Below are 23,417 nucleotides of genomic sequence, written 5' to 3'. Positions count from 1 at the left end.
CAACTGTGTCTCTCTCTGTCTGATTTCTAATCCAAGGTCACTCTGTTAGCCTGACTCACCCGGTTTAGTAGTATCCATTATGACAGGGATTAGCTAGTTAGTTTACTCAAAACAAAGGAAGTATGGGAAACCCTGATTAAGAAACATACAGCCCTTAGTTCTAGCTGGTCTCTCTCCTTCCTTCTAATTTGATCAAGTGAAAAGCAATATCCCTATGGAAGCTTTCCTAGAGAAGATGTGCAAATTTTGAAACATAGGTCTGGAGGTTTCTCTCTTAAGTAACTGCTATCCTGATGCGGCAGGGCTTACTGGGTGTTTACAATTTAATTAATCCAGTTAATGGTTAGTGGTTGCTACTTGATACACTCAAGTTAACAAATTAAAAAAGTGTGTGTGTGTGTGTGTGTGTGTGTGTGTGTGTGTGTCTATGGGCATGGAAGCCAGAAGTTGGTGTCAGGATGTTTACCTCTGTAATTTTTGGCTTTTCTTTGAGAAAGGCTTGCCCACTAATCGAGGGGCCTGTCACTAAGATGCTGCATTGCTCCTGCCTTCACCCAGCTCAGAGGCTGCAGGCTCTTGCCCTCACCTCGCACACTCAGCTTTCCACTTGGGGCTTAGAGATCGGAACTGAGGTCCTCATGTTTGCATAGCAACCTCATCCTTCCCTGAGTCACCTTCTAACCCTCCACTGTTAAAAGCTAGACATCTAAACGGCTATAGACTTCTTGTTATTTGGATGGTCAGGCAGTTTGTTATTTACTCCCTAAATTAGCTAGCATGCTGTCTTAGGAATTTAAACAGTGTGGACCTGGATAATGTCACATGTATCCACCCCCACCCTCTACCATGAGTCACGTTTACTAAAGATCACAAGACAGTTAAGAAAGAAAAAAATGGCTGTGTTTCTTAGGTATCCATTTACCTATTTTTGGTTGAAACTGCTAATGACACTGACCCAACACCTAGCTGTTTATTTCATCTTTTCTCAAATTTGGAAATCCAATATTTAAATGGGGGAGGGGGGTCTGAGTTCCTACTAATTTCTTTGAACTGTGATAAAGTATAATAAAATACTTTTAAAGTTATGTAACTAATGAGACAAAAAACATACACCTACAGAGATCGGACTTAAAAGAGTTACCATTTTGAGAACTAGGCATTATGCAAAGATATGAATATTAGCAATGGCTTAAATTGAATACTTCTTTTTGGTACCGAGGTTCTTCTGAATTCAGGTCACTACTCTGGTCTGGCTCATGTACAGAGCCTAGTTTAGATTCTACAAACCTTTCAGGTATTAGGTTTCTTGAAAGGACATGTGTGCATCTTTTGTTGGCCAACACTAGGTAGGTAGACCTGGGTGACAAGGCAGAAATGTACTTTGCTTTTCTGTGGTGTGACCTACTCTACCTGAAATGACTTCTGAACCTTATTTGAAAATGAATAGGAAAACTTTATTTTAATTAAGGGAAACAGGTGTGTGTACTCTCTTAACAGGTGATCATAAAATTTTGATAGAAGCATACTTAGGGAATTTATAAGTTTAGAATCCAAGAGTTCCTTAATTTTGAATTTCTTATGTAAAAATAATGCTGTGAGAAGTGAAAATGATTTTAGATACTCCTTCCAGAAAACGGAACCCCTTCTTCTTTCTGTTAGCTTTTCACATATGGGTCAGAACCAGTTGTCTTACTACTGGCTTTGAAATGCACAGTCTGTCCTGTGTTATATAGGAGGGCTAATACCTGGATTGCTATTCCAGGACGGCCCATGTCTTGGCAGCTTATGTCAGGATATAGTAGATAAGAGACAGTAGGGATCCCAATAGACACAGCGCAGTAACTGCCTGCGGAAGGCATTTATAGTCTAAGTCTCTGTAGGAAGAAAAGACACATTCCTCAAAAGTAAATACTAACCACTAAGTTATTGCCTTCTGAACTAGAGTGGACTCACGTCTCTCAGGATAGATGGGCTTGGTTTCCTGAGTCACAACACCAACTATCCAGATAAATGGCTCTTCCTTCCTTGTTTCCTTCCTTCCTTCCTTCCTTCCTTCCTTCCTTCCTTCCTTCCTTCCTTCCTTCCTTCCTTCCTTTCTCTCTTTTTTTTCTTTCCATTTTCATCAGCTTTGGCATCATCTACATATAAATTGTCTTAACACATGCTATAGAAGACCAATTATAGAACCATTTAGTGGAAGATAATTTCTTGTTAGGCTTGCTCCACAAACTCTGACAAGCACACCTTCCAACAAGCGGATGCATTTGGGTCTCAGCACATTAAAGAAACAAAATCTTGGCTGTAGAGTTTCACCTGCAAAATTTTGTTAACATGACTTCATAAGCATATTTTGCCAAAGATAGAAACAGACACAACCTAGGTCTCCTAATTACATCTGTGTATACAAAACACAGGCTCTTCTGCTAATCTACAGCTGTTGATTATTTCACACTTGACAGGATGCTGAGCAAATCAACTTTGTATTTTAAAATGAAGTGTTCACTCACTCTTCTTTATTTGGGCCATATCCCTTTCTGAATGAAGTCCATTACATTGAAGCTTTTGGGATTTTTCCAAATTTAGATTTAACTGTTTAATTTAAATTTAGATTCATCATGCAATAGAAGAAATGCTTTGATGTATCTTTCCATTTTTATATAATTTTACTTGTACCATACATATTAAGTTCATGTATTGAAATGCAAAATATATTTAAACTCTTCACAAATTATAGCAGAATTGCTATCTAACTCCATAGCTTCAAAAATCAATCTCAATATTTATGATGGGTTTGATTGATTTTAGTTTAAAGAAAAGACTCCATTTGAAAGTGATCAAAAAAAATAAAAGCAACCTTCATGGAACTAAATTATTCCTTATGGAGAACTCAAGTGTAATTATTGCAAATGGAGCATCTTTTTAAAGTTACATACATAGAATTTTATTCAGAGATACTTACAAAAATAGAGGTCATTGTCTCTAAATGTTCAGCTAACTCCTTGAATATCTATATCAGAATACCTTTCCAGAAAAATAAGTATTGATATCATTCATATTCCTGGTCTAGTCATGGTTTGAGGGAACTTCCATTTGATATATACCAACGAAACCTAACTAAACATGTTTTAATTTTCAATTTAGACAATATATCATATTAAATGCATTATAATTTGATTTTAAGACCCATAATCTACTATGAAGTATATAACAGGTTTATTGAGGAATCTATTCATAGAACTCAAACTATGAAATGAATTACTTTCCTGAATCTTGTGGATGACAGGCATTTAGGAAATATGGTCCAATTCAAAAATTTCTCAAGCATTTTATGACCCATAACCAAATCTTCTGATAATTATGACAGTAATTTTTTCCAACACTGGTAAAAAGAGAAAAGGACAGGGGTGGACAGAGAACACCATACATGAATGCCATTATATAAGTGGCTGGAAAATGTCCCTTTCTTCTGTTACCCAAATTCAAGTTATCTGTGTGGTGACTTTATGTAGGTGATCATTTATGGTTTTGTTTTTCAGTTCAGCCCAGTCTCTTCTAGTTTCTCCCTTGCAGGGATAACATCTTAATTTCTGTTCTTACTTCTGTAATAACATACCCTGAGAAAAGCAATGTGGCTGACAGTCCATGGTAGTGAGGAATTCATACTTCTAGGAAGGAGCGGGAGACAATTAGTGATACTGCATCCAGTTATTCAATAGTTTCATATATGTGCACAGAACATTGTCTTTACTCTCAGGACCTTGTGTAAACAAAGCAAGTATTCTACCCCTGAGCTGCATCTACACCCCCCCCCCACCATGCTTATTTATAAGACAAAAGACTTACCTCCTACCTAATTTGAATAGAATGAGAAATATAAAAACCACTACCTCCAGCCGAACACTTTCCCAACTTAAAGGTGACAGAAAGTTTCTCTGGGGTGACAGGAAGGTCAAATCTGAAAAAAACAAGTAGGATGTTAAAAATAGATCAGTTGGATATTAGTCTGTGTAAACGCTGTTTTAATTCTAAATCTAAGTGTTTCTTTCCTGCTTAACTTACAGACATTTACATAATCAGAAATTCATTTGGACTTTTAGTACTGTCTAGAATCTGTATCTTTATCTGAAAAGCTAAGAAAAGAGGCTGTAAGTAAGTAAGCCTGTTTTCCCCCACTTTGGTTTATTATGTCCTAAAGCCTAACACTAGGCACTGCGATTCACCCTTTACTATGGCCACCTTTCTGATACATTCACACAAATGGTGTTTTAGGTTGTTTAATGTTTATAATTCATATCTGTGGAGGTATCTGTCTAAGAGCAATGAGAAAATATTTCTTTTAGCTTTATGATGTTTATGTGGTCTTTGACTTTTTAAACCGTTTTAATAGGGTTTTCAGTTTATTTTATCATATGTATTTTCACTTTTCTAACTTTATTTTATAGAAAATTACACACAGACTTGAAACACATCGTGCTTTTATCAAATATAATGAGTAAACATTTAAGGAAACACAGTGGTACAACACCTGTATTTCTGGCATTTGGAAGGGAGAGACAGAAAAATCACAAGTCCAAGCCCAGTCTCATCTATACAGCTAACTTGAAGCTAGGTTGGAATATGGGAGATTGTATCTCCAAATGAATGAATGAATGGATCAATCAATATACAAATAAATTAATAAATTAGTAAATAAAATGAAACTCTGAGAAAGTTCTTCTGTGTTAGAAATTTGGCTTTGCCACTCTTCCACACCTTGTAAACAACATTATTGTTTAACAAACTAATTCTAATATTTTTCAGGTGTCTCCTAAAATATCATCTAACCTAAGCGATGTCTACATACCTTCTTTAATATTGTTCTATGTTCTTTTTCATTTGTATTGCTGATGGTAAGGACTTAATCAGAAGTAGTCAGGAGATAGATATTGGAGAAGACAGACATTTGAACCAAACATAAATGACTACAGTGATCAACTTTGTAAAGATTTTTTGGGAAGCTTTTGTAGTTGAGAGGAATAGTGTAATGGCCCCTGTATGAACACAAACTTAGAATTACCAAGAGGCTGAAAGTTACTTTTTCTGTATCCTAGGTATGAAGAAATAGGAGATTAGATAAACTATAAGAAACAGGTAGACTTTTCATTGTTCAGCATCTTAAAAAAATGGTAGGCATCTGTACATTGAAGAGAATGAAAGAACAAAGTATCTCCATTTTTATCTCTAATCAAACTTAAGAAAGCACAGATACTGTACATAGGTACCTTTGAATTTTGTTGATATTATTCAAAACCCCAACACAAATGTCTTCATGACAACAATAGCTTTCAGATTTATACATCATAGATACCTTTACAGGTATACTCTCTGTTGTTTCTTATTCTGAGAGATGTATATTAATATCATCGGCAGCATAAATTTAGAAAAGCAAGCCAGGGTCCAGGAAAACACCTATACTAAATTTACTTATTTATTCAAAAGACATTAAGCATCAATTATGTGACACAAGGCTAATTATAGTTCAAATAAATTTCTGCTCTCATACAGCTCATATACTGGTGGTGAAGAGTCAAACATAATGCAATATCATATTGAGGTCCGTGCTCAGGGCAGGCATCAAGCAAGAGTGATAGAGATGTGGCCTGTTTAGACAATGGTTTCTTTGATGAGGTGATCTCTGAGCAGGCATTTGAATGAAGTAAGTTTGGAAAGGAGGAAGGGATGACAAAAATATCCAGAACCTGAAACCAACTCTTTAAAAACCTAAACCACATACATTTGGCAAAAATTACCTGGTGGTTACTAAAGCCAAAAATCTCACTAGGAGTTATGTAAAGGTTTAAAATTATAGTTATAGCTTCAGTGGGTAAAAATATAGTGTCACTGTCCTTCAACTTTAATTTGAGATAATTTAAATCACTTCTGGTTTCCTTTGGTCTCTTGAAGGTTAATGCAGTCTTTGGAAAGAAGCAGCTTTCAGAGTCTTGGTCTCCATCTTCTCTCCCCCCCCCCCCTTCCCAGACAGCAAAAGCTCAGGCAAGATACTACATGCCCCCAGTTCTCCATGGTCCCTTCTGACGGGTCCTTCAATGTCTTGCTGGTCTTACTCACCCATGGCATGAGACAATTCTCTTGGTATGAGCAAAATAGTACAACTTCTCCTTGTGAGCTGATCTTCAATGTATATGTGAGGCTTTCCTTTCATTTCAGACTGGATTTCTTAATTCTATCTCTTTAAGTAACAGAGTATTTGGCATTTCATGTTATGGGAAATCCTTAGCCAGCATTCTCACCTCATAGCTAACATCCACAGAGCACATAGAATTTTTTGATGTTTTCTCTGTGCCATATCAGAATGACACAGATTCTGGCTAAGATTATTTTCCTTAACCCACAGCATTCTTTCAATGCTACTATTTTCACCCTGTTAAGTAAGAAAGTGAGACATTGTGCTAGTATCACATCAGGGTATTATAATATTCTATTTTGTTTTTAAATTCATGAAAGGACAACATAAGCATTCATCACTCACAAGATAAGAAAATGAGAGACAATTTTATTGTGAATTTCAACAATGATTTGACTTGGAAGGCAAGCAGTCAAAGCTTACAGGGCTCTGGTCTCAGGACAGGCTATGAAGAAGGGTGCAAGAGACCTGTTAAACAGGAATTGCTCTCAAAGTGCCATTTGAGAGGGCCATGAAGGTGATGTGTGAACAGGAATGTTTCTTTAAAGTCAGGGAAGCCATTTATCTTGGGCACCCATCCCTCTTGATGGAAGGGGAAACCAGAGTATTATAAATCAGCGTGGACATAGGGATTAAGCATTGGTAGAGAAATCTCATAACCAGATAGGATGGTATTTTTTTTTAATACATGATAGACACACCTGTTTACTTTGGCTTTTAATAAATCCAGCCTTTGTGTTCCAGGACATATTTTTGGGAGGGTGCTCATCATGTCTTGCCAAAAGGTAAAGTATTAGGAAGAAGAAATTTAATTAAAGGGTGTAGGTATGTATTTCTTCTAGATTTAAGTGAAAGAAATAAAGGTGACATATATTTTTCTAGAGAATGTATATATCTTATGAAATATGAATGATAAGTTGATAATATTAATGTGCACAGTAGCATACCTTTAAGCTTTGATAATAAATTTCTTAAGTATACCACTCTACTTTTAACCACGTGGCTGAACAGTCCTTACCAGATGGTTAGTAACGAAAAAGCCCAAGATGAATAATATAACTATGCACTTTCTGTCCTAGATTTTGTTTCTCAAACAGAAATTCTATCTTGAGTTACAAAGTTATGAAACATATTAATAAACGAATATTTAGTATAACTATTTTCCTCATTCACAATTAAGAAAGTTTCCCCTTGGTTTGAAAGAGCTTGGATTTGAGAGCAACAATGATGGAAAGAGAGAGGCAAGAAGGGAGAGAGAGAGATATATAGATAGATAATATATAGAGAGATAGATAGATAGATAGATAGATAGATAGATATAGATAGTAATATATAGGTATATAGATCATTGGTGATAGATAATATATAGATATATCATTGATGATAGATAACTAGATAGATGATAGAAAGATAGATTCAATAGATTGATAGGTGATAGAAGATAGATAGATAGATAGATAGATAGATATTCTTTGTTGAACAGTTTACAAATCATTTGAAGATTTCTTTTTTAATAGATGAAAGAAGAAAAAAAACCTTTTGTATCTAAGAAAGTGAAGCAAATGGAAATCACCAGAGAAAGAAGAGAGAAGAGCTTGATTGAATGAGGAAGAACAGAGAGAAGAGAGAATGAGAGACCCATTGTCTTAGCACAGTGAAGCCAAGGGCTAACTTCCATTCTTTACTTTTTGTCACTGAGAAGTATAATATAACCAAGAAAAGGGGGTTCTGCTTAGACATTATTTGGTTAGAAATTTAGATCTCACTTATTGTTATCCTTCTAAGGCTATATTTTAATATGAAAAATTATTGATTAATTATTATATCTAACCCACATTGTTCAACAGAATAAATGAGCTGGTGAGTATGTAACACTTGATTGATGCCTCAAGGGTGAAAACCACTGTGAGAGTGATGGAGTTGTCAAATCAGAGATTTATACATGATGCTCAGACTTCATTGTTAACTTGATGTAATTTAGCAGTTACCTGGAAATAAGTCAGTGACTGTGTGTGTGTGTGTGTGTGGGTGGGGGGTGATTATATATCCAGACTAGGTTACTTGAGTGAAGAATACTCACTCTCAGTAGGAAGGGCACCATTCCATAGTATAACATCCCAGGCTGAAGGAAAAGAAGAAAATGAGTGGGATACAAATGTTCATTAGTTCATTCCCTGGATTGTAAGCCAAAATAAAGCCCCTATCTTTGTACTACATTAATCAAATGTTTTGTTGTGGCCATAGACAAGGAGTTAATACTTCCTTATATACACCAAGATCCTACACATCTATCTACTGGCATGTTCTTTGTCCCACTGTTGGTCGTATATATAAACATAAAAAGAGAAGACATAGTTTGAATCTATTTTTTACTGGAGAATTCTAGTTTTCTTGTTTCTTCTATGTATTATATATGTTTTATGTTTCTAGTCATTAAAGAAGAGAAAACATCACTTTATTGACACTCTACATTTCCTTGTTCTAGTATAATTCTGAGGGCAAAGCTTCATAAAGTGTACAGGCATTAAGACAATAAAAATAAGGACAATTTATAATACCTGACAATAATGTCATGTGCAAACAAACAAACTAACTAATCACCTAGCTAACTAACTACCTAAATCTGGTAAAGCATGCTTTAAATACCAACACTGGGAGGTAGAGACAACAGCTCTTTAGTTAGAATTTTGGCTTGGTCTTTTGAAGGTGTGCGAGGTCAAACACTGTTATGTTGATGAGTTTAGCGATCTTGTCATATCTAGAACACACTACCTAACTCTGGTTCTTCCCAGCCTCTGGCTCTTACAATCTCACTGTTATCTCTTTTTCAGTGGTCACTGAGTTTCTCAGGAGGGGGACCGGTAATCTATGTGTCCTGTTTGTGTTAGCTAGCTGGTTTTTCAAGTGTAGGTGTGGATTACCTGTTCAAGGAAGGGATGGTGCTGCTCACAGTGAGCTGATCTATTGGTCTACATCAAATAATGTTCAAGACAACCCATTATAGGCACAGCTACAAACAACCTGATCTGAGAAATTCCACAACTGAAGCTTTACTTCTCAGATGACTCTAGGCTGTGTTAGACTGAAAATTGAGGCTATGGAGAATATATAGTCTATTGTAGAAAATATTTTCTTGATACACATCACCCAAGGTCTTATAATTTTGATTTAACAAATCATTGATGATATGACAGCAAAATACTGGCGTGCTTGGGGAAGAAGAGTGGAGATAAAGTGCTTATTATTATTATTATTATTAAACATATGGGATCTTGTAGTTGATAGGAATTGTTCTTGCAGGAGAGAAGTTAATGGCCACAAGGGAGATGAGTTCAGCACAGCAGAGTTGTTGGAAGGAGGGAAAGTGACTGAAGACTTGTGGAGGCAGAGACGCAATGTCTTTGTAAGGGATCAGCACTACCTCTGGAAATCACTCTGAAATAGCTGAGAACTTCTCGCTCCCTTCCTGAATTGGACTAGACCCTACATTCTTCCAACTCTCTCCCATCATTGTTTCTGAATTGCCTGGCCTTCATCTATGTGGGAGACATTAGGTTTACTTCACCCATGTGTGATACTTTATGTTTAGACAATCATTGCATCTCCCCTTGATTTCTTCATTGGCCTTTACGGGCTCAGGACTGCAACCCAGTCCCTCCCATTCACCCTACATTCTTTATGACATGGGACACCTGCAGTATTAAGCAACTCCTCCTCCTCCTTCTCCTCAAAAGCCTTTATCTAGCCTCCTGCTGAATATAATTTGAAGTCTATTGGCTTAAAACACAAAGCCATTCAGGGCCTGTCTCCTATTTCCATACAGTTTCTTCTTTTTAACTGTGTGATTATGAGCTGCAAGTAATTCTTCTAAATGTGTCACGGAATCACTCATCTATCTCTTCCCTTTTAAAAGAAAATTTCTTTTTTTTAAAAACTTTTTCCACCCTCTTCTTTTGCTGATTTCTGATTATCTTTCATATTCCAGTTGATAGGCATTCCTCTTTTTGTTAGCGGAACAAATGAAATGAAATTACGATTGAATATAGTAGGTGTAAATTAGAGCAACAAGGCCAACTTTTCTGTGCTCAAGCCTTTTTTTTTCCTGATTGTGAATTTGAAACGTTCTTTGCACATACAGAATTGTGGGTGATCAGTATCTACCAAAGTCCCCTTCCCAAGAACCAGTTGGGTTTTCCTCTGTGCCACTGAGAAACAAGCACAAAACTGGATGGAAGTCTGCTTACTCCTTATGACTTCCTGCCAAAACATAAAACCCCTAGATATGAGGAGCCTCCAGGTCTGCTAACCAACCACTTTCTCTGGGAAAAATGAAGATGATGAGAACCCCCAAAGGTTTGCAGTTGTACTTGGCAGTGAAGGTATAGATTTTGTTATCGTTTCTGCGAAGACATTTTGAAAATAGGGGTCAGAACTGAACTGGGCAAGTTCTACCTCCTTATATTATATTCCCCAGCAACTTCCTATAATGAGATGTGAAAATTGCCCAGGACAGAAGTTTTTATGTAGTTTCAAAGAGAAAAGCCAGGGTGAATCTTGAGATCCTTTCGGCTTGTTCAGAACTAGACTGTAGGCTCTTGAAAGGAAAGCACCTAGGGCTACTGTTCTGTAGAGGAATTAAAAATGGAACAGCCAAGAAGGAGCTACACAGTACAGCTGGGGTGAGTGTTAGGTAAGAGTAAAACGGACATGAGATAGGGAAAGAAAACAAGATGGAGTATGGGGTATGTTGAAAGAGATCCCCCCAGTTCTCAGAGAACTCCCCAAATGCCAAAAAAGTAACAAACATAATGCAGGAACTTGTAAATATTCCAGGGAAAACAGTTATGATTTATTTGAAAGTCTTCACAGTAGTGCTTTTGCCAAGCAGTAACAATTAAAAAAAAAACGGCGTTATGAATCAACTTCTGTAATGACTATACTTCCCTACGTTTAAAAATGAAATAAATATTTTCAAGGCTTTGGTTTTCCAGGGCGTTTGCCTTTTTGAAAGGCTTGCTGTGACTGTCGCTTTAAGAAATGTTTTTGCTGTTACTGCTCCATTTTAATCTTTCACTTTGTATTAACAAAATCAAAACCAGCACAATTAGATGCCTCCTGATTTTGATTTGTTTTAATACCAAGAGAATGTTTGCAATGGCACTAGCAGTTAGGGAAATACTTCAAGCTGTGGTGGCTGCAGCGTTCGAGTTGTAGAGGCAAACATCAAAAGATAGCTTGAAAGGAACGCCAAAAACATCTAAACCAATAATTCTTTACATTCGTGTTTTTATTTTAGTGTACTCTTCACAATGAAAGCAAGAAGATTGTGCAGAGGGGAAAGGGGGCTTGTCAGCTCATTTCAATTGTGTAACTTAAAATGAAATCAAAAGCACTTTCTCCTTGGCTTTTAACTTGGACCAGCAATCCATATATGTATAACTCAAGAAAGAAAGAAGAAAAAAAAGGCTAAACACAACAGCAGAGTGCCTAACTCCCTTATGTTATTAGACTAAATGAAAAGGAAGGTGAGTAAGATTTACAAAACACTGATCCACAAATCCCGGTCTTCTCAGATTGTGTCCATCGAGAAGAAGACTGCTGCTCTTGATACAAATCGGAAGTGGGATGTGTGATGCAGTCACAGTCACATATGAATGAAACAGCAAACAAGTCTTTGAAATATCACAGTGGCCAGAATCCACAAGGAGTAGCTACAATCGGCCTCGTGTGCTTGGCAGTTGATATCAGAGTTACAAAACACACAATAACTCCATTACTCCGTTTATGAGCAGTGCTGTTTTTGAGTCTCCTAGAAAACACATTTCGGAGCTGGGAAATGTTACCTCTAGTCTTGTTTTCTTTTAAGCTTGGATCTTCAGTATAAACTCATGTCTTACCCAGTTCTAGGAGCCTTCAAGACAGATTTTATGTTTAATACAATATGGTTGGTTGTTGTCTGTTAGTTTTTTCTCTCATTACACATTTACGCACATTTTTGGTTCTTTAAACACAGAAAGTAGTTGGCTATTATATATATATATATATATATATATATATATATATATATATAGTATTAATGAGAAGGGAAGATACAGCATTGGCAATCCTGGCAGCTATTTGAATTTTGGTCTTTGGGGGAGGAAATAATAGTTGAAATGTTGCACTTTGCCTCGTCCACATATGCACCCAGCTACTCCATCAGCTACTCCGTGCACTCAGCTACTCCATCAGTGTCTTCTCTCAAGCTGACCCTCTGGAATGTGGAGGGATGGGTAAACAGGAGGGAAGGGATGAAGAAGCATGAGAGGGAGGAGATGATGATGATAAAGGAGGAAGGAGAGGAGGAGGAGGAGGAGAAACTTATTTTAGAGCATGCATCACATATTCCCAAAACAGTATTACGTATAGAAGGACACTTTCATTTATCCTATATGCACTGTTAGGTAAATCCAAAAATTTCCCTGTCATAGTTCCTTCCCATTGTTCTGTTGAAGCATCAGAGGCAAAGAAAGTACACAAGTTTTCAACAATATAGTAGAACACCTCGAACTTCAGCCCTGTTTCTATAGCTAACTGATGTCTCAACAACAACAAAAAAGATAAGAACTTTCTGAGTGAAGTCAAACACTTTTCTGTTTCAAATGACCAAATCCAGAACGATCTTGTTTGAGTTTTAGTTTAGAAAACTGGAGTGAGCATTTCCTTCAACAGGTTCCAAAATGGGCCAGTTTCAATGTCAAATCCTTTCTCTGCTTATCAAGCCTCTAACCAGGAGAAATAAAGGATCGGCTTTTAAGTTCTTGCACCAGCATACCGCAGTGACAGCAGAAGTTTCAAATGATGGGAACGTCATTTTCCAGTTCCTCTGCAACCAAGCTCCCAAACGACAGAGCAGAATTAGTTAGTGCTGATACCAGCTCTGGGGAGCTGGAGAAGGGGAAGAGGGGAGACGAGGGGGGGGGAGGGAGAGAGGGAAAGAGGGATGGGTAATAGACAATGTCATCTAACAGTTCCAACAAAAGAAAATTATGGTTATAAAGTGTCATGGCGCAGAATCTCCAAAGTTAAATTCCTTTGACATTTTCTCCTGTAGCTTTATGAAACTTGATGTATTATTATTCGAGAGAATTTTCTGTCATTTATCCTATTCTGACCATACAATACGGTTCAGGGCTGGGTAAGTTCCATTTAGGAACATAAGAGGAGTTTAAATGAATCATGCTATTATAGTGATTTTCTATAAAAACATATGTATCACCTTCCCTATTATATGTTTCAACCACAGAAATTACATAAAACTGAAGTTTCACACACTGGGGGACTTAAATAATTTTAAAAAGCATACAGCTCTTTCAAAAATGTCATTCTCCTTTAACTGTAGAATGAAATACAGGAAAGCCCTCAAAACTCAGCTCTAAATCATCAACTGGTTGTCTGGGCTTGTGTTAACTTTGAGAACTCTCATTTGAAGGGCCTGCCACGGAGGCCTGCTGCCTCCACTCACTGGGGCTCCCTCCTGCTCAGGCACGGGTGTGCTTAGTGCTGTAGCAAACTCTGTTTGGCAATTCTGTTGGGTAGACATTCTCATGGCCACTTTACAGACCAGAAGAAACAGGTTTTGCAAAGTTGGAGTCAGTTGCCTAGTCACTTGCCCACCCAAATTCATGTGTGCTACTGTGCCAGTTCCATTCATTAAATACCCGATAGATCCATGAGAAAAACTTTGCCTTTTCTCCCCATTTGTCTTGATTTGCTTAGACACAAAGAACCGAACAGTACCGCCAAGAACCAGCATCTAGTTCATTTATTGGCAGCTATGGGGTCGGGTGTATTGCTTCCTGCTCTTCGCTCTTCAGCTTCTCTAAAGACAGCCAGAGGGTTCTGGCACTCACTATTCTTTCCAAGTCCCTGGGATGCTCTTGTAGCAAGGATTGAAACTAGCAGCTCCATGGTGACCAGGAAAAACAAATGAGCCCCAGAGCCCATACCAGCCCTGGGATCACTTGCGAACAGATTTTGAAAAGGAGAACTCAGTGTAGTCCCGGAGTTCCATCTGGGAATTGGCATCAGTGGTACTGTTAGCAGCATGTCCTGCCTGCCCTCCTCTTGAAAATTCAAGAATTCTGCAGCACTCTGGACCTCAGAAACCTGTGAGCCATTTCGGTAACACTAGGGTGCGTGTTTGACGGATGGAAAGTCCTAAGCTCACAAGAGAAGTTAACGCACACCAGGTCCCATTTCAGGGTCAGTTAACTCTGGAACAGAATCAGAACGGTATTTCAACTTCACAAATCTGTCCAGAAGAAAGCATTTGTCTGGCTTCAGGAATGTGGTGTTGGCTTAAGGGAGTTTTAATGCGTTGGCTGGAAGGATAAAAGCATACGAATGCCTGTTTAGAATATTACATTAATTTCAACCCTTATCCAACTTTGCATAGAGATGCCTTAAAATAAAAATACTAATGCATTTTATTTTTATTGAGCAGTAAAATAAGCTTGGAACACATCAATACCAAACTCCTACTACTTTGCTAAATCTCCCGAGCTTTCAAAAAAAAATGAATAATTAAATGAAGGAGGGGGCAATGAAACAAGACTGGATCCCTTGCTACATCGAGAACAATCATTCAGCTGATTGATTGGTAGGTAGACAGAGAGAAAGATGTCTAAGAATAAACAAGGATTTTTGAAATATTAAGTGACCCAAAAACTACTGTTCTGGCACAATTTTATAAAGACAGTTTTTAGGCTTCAGTGCTATTTCTTTCACTTGCTAGGACGAGTTCAGGGCTCTGGGAAGCATCTCCGTTCCCAGTGAGAGGTGAGAAGCAGCTGGAACAACACTGTCCCACCCTGGGGACTACAGTAGAGGGGTAAGGGTCTGGGGGAAAGGTGAGGGCTAAATGCTGTCCTTCTTGAGTACTTCCTATATTTAACAACAAACTGAGTAGAAAGGAGAAGTGTTCAGCCTTTCTTTCCTTTTATCTGAGAAGAAAATACTCATCTTTGCACAGGCGACTCTTTAGATTCAGTTGAAGGAGGTTCCTTTTCTTTCTGTTGATGCTGGGGACCTGGCAGTATGGGAGACTTTATGCACTTAATGGAGTGACTTTAAATATTTCTCACTACATGGTGCAGACTACATCTCTCATTTGTGAATATTTTACTCATATGTAATTAAAGTATAAGCATTAAGAGATGACAAACTTTTGAAAATGAAATTTATCTTATTCTAAATATTAGTGTTCATTGCTAATGATAATGGAGCTTTCGTTTGCTTCTTTTTTTCTCCCCTTACATAGGATCTCATTCTGTTGTCTAAGCCTCTGCTGAACTTGACCTCATTTTCATGGCTTGGCCTTGCAAGTCCTGGGATTCCAAGTGTGACTTGTGCTCAGCTTTCAGTTTCTACCTGCCCAATCTCTCTAACCTCTCACTGGCCTTATCATTTCCTCACTCCAGGCAATGAGCACGTGAGAGAGAGCATGGTGATGGAACACTTTCTTGTGGTATTTTCTGGAACTTGTGTGGGGTTTTGATACTAAAGTCACTTAAAAAGCTGTTTGGTTGTTCTGTTGTTTTCTTTTCTTTCGTTGTTTTGCATTATTATTTTATTTTATTTTTCTCTGTCTAGAGATCTTTCTAGTGTCATGAAGATCCAGTCTTGGATGATGGAAGAGTCAGAACTCCCAATCTAGTCCAATCCCCTCTGTTGCTATGTATTCATTCAACAGAGCTTAAACTTCTACTTCCATAAGGCAAAAAGAAAATGGCAGCACCTAGATGGCCTCATTTGCATTAGTTTACATACGAGCAGTAGCTGATTGATGTTCTACAGAGAATAGAGGAAAAGGGAGACCAGAAATCTGTTTGATACATGGAGACTGGAGGAAGTACCAGGCGTTCAAAGGGCACAAAATGGAAGGTTTGTATGATTTATACCTGTTTCCCACTTTCCGGCCAGGTCTACAGAGTAAATGTTTGGTAAATTTTAAATCTGTTTTATTTCTCTATGTTATTTGTTTCTGCATAAAATCCTGGCCACCCCGTACTGACTTACACATTTCCTTTATCAGTGCTCCATCAGCCCACAGGATTTTGTGGTTCAATGGCTTCTTTGCCGTATGTTCATCGATCTCTTCTCATCCTGTTTGTTCTCCTTGTCCACTAGAAGGGCTCTTCTAATTTTAGCTCCAAATTAATTTACATTTCCCATAAACTGGCATTTATCTTATGCCTCTTATAAATTATTTATACTGGGCAGGCTGAATCACGAAATTAAAGCTAAAATAATGTTATTTTCATGTCTTGAGCTTTAAAAGAATACACAGATCATACTTGATTCGCTACATACTTTCTATCCTCTCAGTTCGCATTTGCCCATGTGGCTCCAAGGTCTTTTTGCTTGTGGTTGGAAAAAGGAAAGAATTCTGTTTTCTTCATATTCACTCATGATTTATTAATTCAACCACTAGTAACTAGAGTCCAGTAACAGGGAGCTATGACAGAGGGTACAGAAGAGAAAAGCAAAAGTGTGCATTGCAGAACTTTGCTTCAGGTGACAATAAAGATTGCTGCAAAGAAGTTTGCTGAATTCCACAGGAGAGGCACTGTGTGCTTTGCTCCCAAGAGGAAAACATCCATGTTTGTCTAGCAAAGCTAGAAAGAAGTAGACATCTCACTTCACATGGTAGTTGAGCGCCATCAGACTCCTTTAGATCACAAAGGGTCACCATTATCTGGGGAGTGATCCTGGCTCTCTGCCTCAGAAGCCAGTGCAAAGGATAATGCCTGGTCCAAAGTTTCACACTACCATCTGAATTTTATTTGGGGATTTTGATCAAAGCATCTGAAGCAGGGCAACTCAAGGCGTCAGAGAGCTTCTCAGAGGCGCAGAAGCTCAGCTTACTTTGATTGTCACATCAGGGTTCAGCGCCTTACTCTGTCGATGCTGAGCTGTGCAGACCTGTGAAGCTTACTTAACCTCTTTGTCATTAGGGTTCATCTTTTTGCAACAGAAGAAAAAGAAAGGTTGTAAAATTTTTCAAATAAAATAATTGAAAGGTAAAGGAATTAATTAAAAGTGTGATGTGCTGAACAGTTATTACAAATTTAATCTTAAGACCATTACAAGTTCCATTGCTATTATTGAAGAGAAATTTCTAGTAGATTCTCTGAAACAATCCATTGTCTATTACTCTCAGGAAATGATTGCTTATCAACTCCTCTCTGAGTTCTTAAAACCATTCCTTCTTAAGAATAGAACCATAATTTTGCTCAAATTATTTAGATTTGACTTTTGGTTATTTGAAATTAACCATCCTTACATCTAATATTATCCCATTATATCAATGGATATAATATTAAATATATTAAATATAATATAAAGCCCCCTCAGTTTCCTAGTTTCAGGTATTTCAATCAAAATTCCCAAATTGAAGAACTAATGATAATGGCTTGACTTTGAACCAGGTATTCTCCTTTGGACTTGCTTCAAAACCAAAGAGCCAGGATCACTCTCTAGAAAACAGTTACCCTTTATGATCTAAAGAAATTTAATGGCATTCAACCACCATGTGAAGTGGTATCTTCAGAATGTCCATTCCACTTCTGGCTAGTTTTTCTAGACAAACATGGATTCTTCCCTCCTGGGAGCTAATCATTCAACGGCTCTACGACAGCAAGCTTTGTTAAAATTTTAAATTTCATTAGATATCCATTATATCTAATGTTTTCTTCCACCTATTATCATCACCATTATTATTCATTGTATGCATTTTGAAGAAACTTAAAATTAATTATACTTTCCGTGTTTTGGTTAGACATACAAATGTATTAGCAAATTTTTAACTCTGTAACCTTGGTATCACATATGAACTGAATTTTAAAAAGTCAGATTCAAACTAATACACAGTTTTCATTATAGTTCTAGATACTATAATAATTATATATGGTATATTAATTCATAACATGGAAAATTGATGAATACATTATATAAGTCACATACAAATAAAGATAGGATTTTAAGATATTCATATGCAGTACTATTTACAAAGTGAGACACATTGAGCTTATAGAGCAATCTATGTATGCTTTTTGAGAAAGGGTGAGAATGGGTTGCATATTGAAAATTACTAGAAACAAACTGAATTATATGGACATGCATACAAATCATACACACATATATATACATACAAACAAGTCACCAAATTAAAAGAACCCCATAGTTCTCCTAATAGTGTTATATTGGAGTGAATGGTCATTATGACCCCTTATGATATTTTTATTTTTTACAAAAAACAACAACAATAACAACAAACCCATAGCCTTCAATCACATCATAGAAACTTATACCAATAAACCAGACACTGGAAAACAGACACATAAGAAACAGTGGAATCTAGCACTGCTTATAGTTTCAAGAATGAGTTCCTAATCCATAATTCTAGTGTGACATCATCCATTTGGGTTTGGTCTTACTTTAGCCCATGATTTTGGTTTTTCTTTTCTTGTTCATTTGTATGTCTGTCTTTGATTTTAACTCAATGAAACAAAAGAACACCCAGTAGCATATATCAAAAACTGAAAAGCATAGTATTAACTTTTATCAATACATCAACTAGAAATGGTATTATTCTTTAAAAATTTTGGTAGCTTGTAAATACGAGAAAGATCAAGAGCAACAATTTTAAAAATGTGAGGACATTTTCTATAGCAAAAAACAACAAAACAAAACAAAACAAAAAACAAAACCACAAAGCTTAAGGGATTTTAAGTTTGAACAGAACTTGTCAGTATTGGTGCTTTCAAACCTCTATGGCCCCTTGAAGTTCCAATGGATCTGGCAGAAAAATACCATCATCAGGACTACCCTGCTCCTGTTATGTTACATCCTCTTTTATTATGTTTTTTGTTTTTGTGTTTTGCACTCACAGTCTATATTAAGCTGTGTAAGGAAGCGCTGGGCAGGAAGGGAGGCTACAGGACAAAATACAGTGACATATAGATGGTTTGTATCTTAACTTTTCTTTTTGCCATTCATTTTTGGCTATGTAAATATATGGAGATCATGTAATTAAAAATAGCTACCATTTGTCAAATGCTTACTCAACTCCAGCATGAGATTAGGTTTAGAGGGTAGGTTTGTGGAGTCACACTGCCCTTGTGAGGATGAGGAAGCACTCAGGGGCACACGGTAATTCTTCCTTCAAAAGTGGTCCATTTGCATGCTGGAGATTATCCAGTTCTCTGAGCTCTCTCTCTCTCTCTCTCTCTCTCTCTCTCTCTCTCTCTCTCTCTCTCTCTCTCTCTCTCCCTCTCTCTCTCTGAGTGTGTGTGTGTGTGTGTGTGTGTGTGTGTGTGTGTGTGTGTGTGTGATTTCTTTACTGAGGATTGATGCTTTCTGCATACTAGCAAGTATGTTTCCACTTGAACTATATCTACAGACTTTTATTTATTGCCCATTTCGGATCAGGGTCTTGCTAAATTGCCCAGGGAGCCTTGGACTTTGAACTTGGACCTCTGTCTGCTTCTGTGTCCTCAATTCCTGGGATTATAGTCATAATTATTAAGCCTGGGTTGGTTTCCTCTTCAGAGTTCTTTTTGCTTGTGTATCACACTGTTTCCAAACTGTACCTTCTTTTTCAGAAGTCTCATGCTTTGTCTTCCTTGGTATTACCATGAATGTCTACTGGCAATCAGACATAATATATATTGGATAAAATACTGATAATGTACTAATGTGTTTGATTTGTTTTAAAAGAAGGAGGAGTGGTAGAAACCTCTGTTCATAATATTATACTCTAATTTAGACCACACAGAAGCTTTCTTTCTCTTTTTACTTCATATTTTTCAAATTTAGTATTTTGATTTCAGTATGTAAGATACATTGTTCATAAACACCAATTTATTTCTCATTGTTTTAACACTCAACAGGTTTCATAGCACAGAAATCATAATTACTCAACAAATGAATGATTAAATTCTTCTCAAAATAGTTTGTGCTTAATGTAGAACCAAATGGAAAAGAATTAGGAGAGAATTCAATGAAAATGTCTTCCCTTAAGGGCAGTGACTGATGAAGTTGAGTTGAAGATTAAATAATGATTTTGTTCTCTTTACTAATTTTTATTAAGATGGACATTCTTGGTCTCTTCAAGGCGAAAAGTCTGTGATTTCTCCAAGTACAAGGGAAAAGACTGTCATCATCAAATGAAGTTGTCAGTTGGGGTAATTATTACTCTGAAGTCAAACTACAAATATTTGCTAATCTTAGGATAGTAACCTGCCTCATTGGGTATATACTATTCCAGTTTTTCCTGTGTGTATGGTAGTTTCTCATGTCTGTAAATTTATACTTTGACTTTTAGATTTATATCAGAATTAATTTAGATTCTTCATTTTTATAAATGTCTTATAGGTTGAACATGTTACCAGAACAGCAACAGTAATAAAACCTTCACTTTCCAAGGACGTGTATAGAAATCTGCAGTGCTTCAGAGAAGATGGAGGCATGCATAAGATTCTGTTTTGTGCTGCAGCTTCCAGAAGAATATTAGCATAAGACTCAACTCCAGCTTTGTCTCACTATAACCCCAAGGTTCCAGGGAGCTGTCCAAGTCTGTTGAAACCCACTTTTTACAATGCATTTTTCTCTATTTTCTTTGTGTTTGCCAAAATGAACAAAACTGATTTTTGTCAGCTGTCAAGTGGAGCAAGATGTCAGACGGGAGGTGGGGGAAGCTTTTCCATACATTCAATTCTTGTAACAAAAACAAACGATTAGACCATTGGTTGTCTGCTCCAGGAGAGGTTTATATTTCCAAAATTGCATCGCACACTCCTAACGAAGCAGATTGGAAGCAGTGCTAAAGTCAACAGGAAGGCTGGCAGTTTTGCTTGATTCGGATGGAGCCAATAAGCTTTTGGCACCTTGAGAACAGCAGCCTGAAAATCCTAAGTCCTTAAGCATGGCCTTCCTCTTAGGTGGTATCAAGTGATTGTAACAGGCTTTCTTGGCATTTCCTGCTGAATTGTGGGATGGGCTGTTGTTATATTCCTAGGTTATGTTTGAGAGTGAGTAGGCAGCACAGATGTAAGTTTTGTCAATCACTATACCTATTGCTCCTTCTCCTAATGCCTTTTAGTTCAGATCTGCTAAGTGATTCAGACTATTTAGTCACATGACAGAGTCTCCTTTAAGTTAAAAAACCTACCACTTAGGAAAAATACAGCAGATCACAGAGTGGCTTATAACCATCTTAGCCTGTAAATTCAAACCAATATTTTTTTTTATCAGAATTAGATCAGCCTGCCAACTCAACTTTCCCTTAGCAAATGTTATTTCTATGACACCCTAAGTGTTTTTATTTCCACTGAAATTGACTCAGACTGTATAAAGCTACAGTGCATCTGCACACTTTTGAATATGAAGAGCATTTTCCCCTCTTTTGAGGGGACATTTATTTCACTGGTGTTTCAACTATACCACATACAATCATAACATCACAGCCCAGAGGGGTCTTCTTCCTCCACCATGCTAACATGCTGCAGGGCTCACATAGACTAGACTAAGGAAACGATTATCTGGGAAGCAAAAGCAATCTAATCTACTGTTTTTTCACTGACGTTTATTTCTAACAGTTCATAATCTTTATGAGCTCCTAAGATCCCAACTAGTCATAGTTGTTGACTGTAAAGCAGAAAGGTTTTAAATGGTAGGAAGGCAGCACTTGATTCAGGGGCTTGTGTTATACAAATACTGCAACTTCAGGTTGGTCTGCATGTAGGTGTGTATTTTGGGCATTAAGAAGCAGGTCTTCCATCTACGCCTTTTTTTTTAATGGATGAAAACAGAGCCCAAGATACTTTTCTCTTCAGTGCAAAAACAGAGCTCTCTATTTTTGAAGCTTCTGGAAGCCCTTTTGGAAATGTAGATCCTTAACCCTCAGCAGTTTGTAATATTCCTCCTAAAAATCTTTTCAGCATGACTGCCTTTCTTAATCATACAAGTCCAAAGAAAACCCAGCTCCCACTTCACCTGCCATGAGTCAATAATCCTGTTTTATGCTCGGGTTCAATTTCTAGTCTATATATGCTATAGAGCCATACAAGTTGGCAAATTATTAAGACAAATCACCTTTGTTGTTAAACACCACTCCCCAAGACCTGTGCATGTCTTATTTCTATAGCAGCTTCTCCACTGCAATACTTCAGCCCTCTCCCTCACCCTACCTCACAACTAACAAGCTCATACTGGCCATGAAGTTCCCTGTTAGATCTTCTTTATCACGGGGTCATTGCTGGTAGAGTTTATTCTTGTGGCTAGAAAAATGACACATTTGACAGATAGCTAATATCAATTATATATTCTGATCATGTGTTCTGCACAGCTGTAATTATGGATATTTAATCACATGGTAAGTATTCCCAGGCATCTCTACTACTCATTAAGATACATCTAAGATGAAAAACATCACCACCTTCCTGACTAAAGTCAACATCTTCTCTCACCTTCTACTCCAGCCTGTGATTCTTTTTCATTTTACCACTCGTGAGTCATCTAAACATGAAACTCAGTCATCATGAACTGACTTCTCCCTAGAATTTGTCATCCAATTAGTTGAACTTTGACCTTAAATTTGTTTTGCATTCGCCCTTTCTATTCCATCCCTGCTGAGAGCACTGTGTTACAGATTCATCAGCCCACTTTTAAATCACTAGCAATTTCCTTCAAATTTTCCTCCATCTTTTATCTGTTGTTTTCCTTCAAACACATTCCAGGAGAAGTCTCTGAAAAGATCCTTTTGGTCCTGTTATTTAAGCTAATCACTTCAACTTACTTTTCAATGGGAAACCAATCTTGTATTCCTGGAATAAGGATATTAAGAGTTATATACTTTATATAAGGCATCTTTTCCCTTCACTGCCTCCATTATTTTCCTCCACTTTTCATTCCAGTTTATTGTACTTCTAAACATAGATTTCTCTAAGTTCGTGTAAATTGGAGTTCACTGAACTATTTGAATATGTAAATTTTTACCTTTTACCAAATTTGTGGAATTTTTATTTTATTTTTTTGTCATTGCTACTTCAGAAATGCTTTATTCCCCTTACTTTGTCCTCTCATTTTTGGACTGCAGACACTGACTACTCAGTAGATACTTGGATGGAGACTCCTAAAGGATCTGACTATTTTTGTGCGTGTCCACGCACAGTTGCTTTTCTTGTTTTGA

At 37.1% G+C, this 23,417-nt stretch overlaps 1 long non-coding RNA gene across 1 annotated transcript in view; it reads left to right on the top strand.

The window, feature by feature from the left end:
- Positions 1-23,417, top strand: part of Gm19303 (predicted gene, 19303) — a 163,971-nt gene that overhangs the window by 109,743 nt on the left and 30,811 nt on the right. Inside the window, exons 3-4 of the long non-coding RNA NR_045092.1 lie at positions 20,319-20,412; positions 20,603-20,915. This is a non-coding gene — a long non-coding RNA (predicted gene, 19303). The remainder of the gene's footprint in view (positions 1-20,318; positions 20,413-20,602; positions 20,916-23,417) is intronic.

The sequence above is a fragment of the Mus musculus genome, chromosome 15 (genome assembly GCF_000001635.26).
Source record: "Mus musculus strain C57BL/6J chromosome 15, GRCm38.p6 C57BL/6J".
In the NCBI taxonomy this organism is placed as follows: domain Eukaryota; kingdom Metazoa; phylum Chordata; class Mammalia; order Rodentia; family Muridae; genus Mus; species Mus musculus.
This window is presented reverse-complemented; position numbering and strand designations above follow the sequence as displayed.